This window comes from Portunus trituberculatus, chromosome 34 (assembly GCF_017591435.1).
Source record: "Portunus trituberculatus isolate SZX2019 chromosome 34, ASM1759143v1, whole genome shotgun sequence".
NCBI classification, from domain to species: Eukaryota; Metazoa; Arthropoda; class Malacostraca; order Decapoda; family Portunidae; genus Portunus; species Portunus trituberculatus.
The window spans coordinates 1,880,001-1,885,960 of record NC_059288.1 but is presented as its reverse complement, the minus strand read 5'-3'; the positions used below and the strand labels follow the sequence as shown (position 1 = coordinate 1,885,960).

The 5,960-nt window shown below is 43.5% G+C and overlaps 1 protein-coding gene across 2 annotated transcripts in view; it reads right to left on the bottom strand.

The window, feature by feature from the left end:
- Positions 1-409: 409 nt before the first annotated feature.
- LOC123512789 overlaps positions 410-5,960 on the bottom strand; it is a 25,998-nt gene continuing 20,447 nt past the window's right edge. For both annotated transcript variants that reach the window (XM_045269376.1, XM_045269377.1), the window contains one exon: positions 410-1,030. The gene's annotated coding sequence lies outside the window, so the exon portion shown is untranslated. The remainder of the gene's footprint in view (positions 1,031-5,960) is intronic.

Sequence of the window (5,960 nt, the reverse complement as noted above, 5' to 3'; positions counted from 1 at the left end):
TTAACAAAGGCAGTAGATTCCATAACGATAACAGTACAATAGAACAGCAGTAGTATTATGTACAAGTCAAATCTCCTCACAACAATTTAGTGCAAACAACAACACATCTATCTCTCACAACACACTTCTTCACATTCTCTCTCTACCAATCAATACGACACTGTCAAAAAAATTTGACAACACAAATAAAGATTCTCCAATATATATATATATATATATATATATATATATATATATATATATATATATATATATATATATATATATATATAAGTTGCAAGGTTAATAAATTCCTTCAAATCTTCATCACCACAAAACCAACTCACATTTGAACTCTTGCACAGATAGAGACGTCAATGAAGTGACCTTTAAAACCTTCTTAGACATCAAACACCATTTCCATTCAAGCATCATAGAACACACTTTCAATGTGTCATGTACTTACGTACATATAGCCATGCAAACCTTTGCCATCGCCTGTTTCCATCAGAATACACAAACTGCTAAAATCTAATGTGTTATGCCTGGGTCTGCATTCCTCGGACACGACGAACACTTCTCTTCTTCTATCAGATCCCACTTGTTCTTGTAGACAGACAGGATGACACAGATGTGTTCCTCTTCAGTTTTAATGACTGACAAGCCCCAATCAGTCATGGCAGAGTTGACTGGAAGCAGCGTTCATCCACCACTCCATGTCTTCAACTCTTGTAATGACACAAGCCTAATAAGTCATGGCAGAGTTGACGGGCAGCAGCAGCGTTCCTCTAGCACTCCATGTCTCCTCCAGCACCTGTGAAGGCATACACTCCTGCCGGCTTGCTATGCACTCCTGGGCACTGATCACCGGCTCCCTCTCGGCTCTCTAGACTTGAAGGGGCCTTTGGGCTGTGGCAGGAATGGGCTATCATTGCAGGTGTGCGGTGGTAGTGGTAGTGATAGTGGTGATAGTGGTAGTGGTGGTAGTGGTGGTGGTGGTGGCGGCCTAATCTTTCTTGCATCAGGCAGCAGCAGACAGCCCTTCTCAATCCTGTAAGCAAATAGGAGTTCTTGGTGATAAATTGCAGAATCATCAACACAATCTATTCATAATGAGTAGAGCACTAGATATTAAAGTATGCTACTAGATTTCCTATCACCAAAAACATCATCTATCTATCTATCTGTCTACTTTTATACTCGGCTGGCAATGATCGGTCACACACACACACACACACACACACACACACACACCGGTAGCTCAGTGGTTAGAGCGCTGGCTTCACAAGCCAGATGACCGGGGTTCGATTCCCCGGCCGGGTGGAGATATTTGGGTGTGTCTCCTTTCACGTGTAGCCCCTGTTCACCTAGCAGTGAGTAGGTACGGGATGTAAATCGAGGAGTTGTGACCTTGTTGTCCCGGTGTGTGGTGTGTGCTTGGTCTCAGACCTATCCGAACATCGGAAATAATGAGCTCTGAGCTCGTTCCGTAGGGTAACGTCTGGCTGTCTCGTCAGAGACTGCAGCAGATCAAACAGTGAATTACACACACACACACACACACGCACGCACGCACGCACGCACGAGTGTGCATAGTTTTAAAGAAAAATTGGATAAGTGTAGATATGGAGACGGGGCCACACTAGCATAAAGCCCAGGCCATGTAAAACTACAACTACCAAGCGTTTCAGAGAGTTTGAGGACACGTTTTTCTAGAATAACTTTGTAAGGAACACGCATATCATTATGAAATTTTGCCACAGTGTATTTGACACCCTCCCCTAATATCCCAATGTGTCAAGAATCGTCAACAGTATATAATAATGGCACTTCTCCCTATAAAAACAGGAGAAAGTCACTTATCTCTCACGAAGAAACGGACAAATAGTGAGAAATGGTGACGTAGAGAGAGAGAGAGAGAGAGAGAGAGAGAGAGAGAGAGAGAGAGAGAGAGAGAGAGAGAGAGAGAGAGAGGAGGAGGGGGACGGGGAGGAATATGGAGGGAGGAAGGAGCGAAATATGGGAGGGGGATGGAAGAGTGGGAGAGTAGGAGCAGGGGGAGGGACTATGTGGGTGGAGCTTGTTACTACGTCACAGATAGTACTACGTCAGCATTTCTCACCACTTGTCCGTTTCTTCGTGAGGGATAAGTGACTTTCTCCTGTTTTTATAGGGAAAAATGCCATTATTATATACTGTTGACGATTCTTGACACATTGGGATATTCGGGGAGGGTGTCAAATACACTGTGGCAAAATTTCATAATGATATGGGTGTTCCTTATAAAGTTATTATAGAAAAACGTGCCCTCAAACTCTCTGAAACGCTTAGTAGGTAAATACAACTAGATAAATACACACGCACGCACGCACGCACACACACACACACACACACACACACACATTCACTATATGATTATCATAAAAATTCAATATAATTTTAAAACAAATAAAGAAAAAATCATGTATTCATCAATTTAAGAAGCTAAAACTACTTATTCCTTGGCAAATATAACCTTTGACAAATCTCACACTATTTTCCACAAACAGTCAGGCAAGGGTTGTTTTCAGGGATCACCTTAATGAAATTGCCTCAAAAATAACGCAGTAAGTTTTTTGGTATTTTAAGGAGAAAAAAAAAATAATGTAGGCTATAATTCATGGATGCATTGGTGCCGGAGGTGGCAGAGGTGCCTGAGCGGCAATCCGGCATCTCTGCACACCTGCATTAGACATACTCTGTTCACCAACGTTAGAGGCACAAGCCACTCCCTCATGGAGGAACTTAGCACACACTGCATTGTGTATTGTATCCCTATTGGCAGGCAGCGTCCCGAGGTGTGGTGGAGGGTGGGACACTGTTGTTGTGGTGACTCAATAAACACTGCAGAACACTTCACTCTCCTACAAAGTGGTCTGTTCACCACTTACGTGATATGCCAAGCCTTCACTCCCTCACCCTGGCCAAATACTTCGTCCGTCCGTCCGTCCGTCTCTCTCTCTCTCTCTCTCTCTCTCTCTCTCTCTCTCTCTCTCTCTCACACACACACACACACACACACACACACACACACACACACACACACGCGCGCGCGCACAAACGCACACGCACATATGCATACGCGCAAACACGCATACGCGCACACGCGCGCACACGCGCACACACACACGCACACACAAAACGTCCATAAATGATATGGAGAGAGAGAGAGAGAGAGAGAGAGAGAGAGAGAGAGAGAGAGAGAGAGAGAGAGAGAGAGAGAGAGAGAGAGAGAATTTTTCAAGTGTCTTTAAAGGCTTCTGTGGTGACAGGAGGAGGTAGTGACACCTACCGAAACAATAATTTCCTCCCAGCGAGGTCTAATAGCACTATTTCAGGGGGAGCTGTGAACTTTCCATTAAACCTAGTTGTGATCTCGCTGAACGTTTCCCTTTGTGTTTCACAACTCAAGGAGTAGTCACAGCCTGCCCTCTACGACAACTCTCTTCTTTACTCAAAACTACATGCATTTATCACACAAACACGCTTCACTTAAAATTCAAATTTAAATAATGGCGATTCCAAATCCAGCCTCTGAATGCCCTTCTGGGGAGGGGACCAGAAATGACCCCAGCTCCCCAGCTCTCTCGTTGGAGATCGAAAATGTCTTGACACCTCCCTCAACTTTTTCTTCATTAACTTCTGCAACATTCGCGGTCTTAGATTTAATTTTCAGTCTCTAAAACACCACCTCTCCTCTATTAAATATCATCATCTTTTCTCACTGAAACACAGCTGTCTGAGGCAACTTAGAGTAGCTCCTACTCTGTTCCCTCCTACTTTCTCTATCCTCAATTTCGCTCCAAAGCTGGATGTTGCGTCTATGTGCGCATCGACGTAACTTGATCTCGTGCCCACGCTCTCGAATCTTATGAGTTTTCCACCAACTGGCTTAGACTCAACAGTCAGTCTCTAATTAAATTTATCTGTGTTGTCTATCTCTCCCCTAACTCCTCTGAGTATAGTAAATTCTTTGACTATTTAACTTCCAAAGTGGAGCATATTCTGTCCTTCTACCGTTTCATGAAGATCTTCATACTTGGATATTTCAATGTCCACCACCAGCTTTGGCTTTCCTCTCCCTTCACTGACCATCCTGGTGATTTAGCCTTCAGCTTTGCTATTCTCCATGAGCTAAAGCAACTGGTGCAACACCCTACTCGTATTCCTGACCGTTTTGGAGACACACCTAACATTCTTGATCTCTTCCTTACCACTAATCCTTCAGCTTATGCTGTGACCCTATCTTCTCCGTTGGGCTCCTCCAATCACAATCTCATTTTTGTATCTTATCCTATTTCTTCAATCCCTCCTCAGGATCCCCAAAGCGGAATAGCCTTTGGCATTTTGCCTCTGCCAGTTTGGGGGACCTGAGGAGGTATTATGCTGATTTTCCCTGGAATGATTACTGTTTCCGTGTCAGAGACCCATCTCTGTGTGCTGAACGCATAACAGAGGTGATAGTGTCTGGCATGGAGGCGTACATTCCTCATTCTTTTCTCAACCTAAACCTTCTAAACCTTGGCTTAACACAGCCTGTTCTCGTGCTATACATGATAGAGAGGTTGCCCACAAAAGGTACTTGAGCCTTCCATCTCCTGAATCTCATGCACTTTATATTTCTGCCCGGAATCATGCCAAGTCTGTTCTTCAACTTGCCAAACACTCCTTCATAAATAGAAAATGTCAAAATCTTTCAAACTCTAACGTCCCTCGTGATTTCTGGCATCAGGCCAAAACCATTTCCAATAACTTTACTTCTTCATCTTTCCCTCCTTTATTTCATCCTGATGGCACCACTGCCATCTCATCTGTCTCTAAAGCTGAACTCTTTTCTCAAACCTTTGCTAAAAACTCCATCTTGGATGATTCTGGGCTTGTCCTCCCTCTCCTCCCTCTGACTATTTCATGTCTTCAATCAAAATTCTTCGTAATGATGTTTTCCATGCCCTATCTGGCCTAAACCCTCGGAATGCTTATAGACATGATGGGGTCCCTCCTATTGTTTTCAAAAACTGTGCTCCGTGCTTGCACCTTGCCTGGCCAAACTCTTTCAACCCTGCCTATCGACTTCTACGTTTTTTGCTTCTTGCTGGAAGTTTGCCTACATACAGTTTATCAATCTATCCTCAAAAGGAAGATTCTTAAACATCTGTCACTTCACAGACTTCTATCTGATCGCCTGTATGGCTTCCGTCAAGGTCGCTCCATTGGTGATCTCCTGACGTTCCTTACTGAATCTTGGTCATCCTCTTTTAGAAATTTCGGTGAAACTTTTGCTGTTGGAGTTAGACATATCAAAAGCTTTTGATAGAGTCTGGCACAAAGCTTTGATATCAAAACTGCCCTCCTACGGTTTCTATCTTTCTCTCTGCAACTTTATCTCAAGTTTTCTTTCCGACCGTTCTATTGCAGTCGTGGTAGACGGCCAATGTTCTTCTCCTAAATCTATTAACAGTGGTGTTCCTCAGGGTTCTGTCCTATCACCCACTCTCTTTCTATTATTTATTAATGACCTTTTTAACCAAGATTCTTGCCCTATCCACTCCTACGCTGATGATACCACCCTACATCTCTCCACGTTCTTTCAGAGACGACCAACCCTTCAGGAAGTCAACAAATCACGCAAGGACGCCACAGAACGCCTGACTTCTGATATCTCTAAGATTTCTGATTGGGGCAGATAAAACTTTGTAGTTTTCAATGCCTCAAAAACTCAATTCAATCAATTCAACACAACCTTCCAGATAACTATCCCCTATTCTTCAATGACACTCAACTGTCTCCCTCTTCCACACCAAATATCCTCGGTCTGTCCTTTACTCATAATCTTAACTGGAAACTTCACATGTCATCTCTTGCTAAAATTGCTTCTATAAAGTTAGGCGTTCTGCGGCATCTCCGCCAGTTTTTCTCGTCCCTCCAACTGCTAACTTTGTACA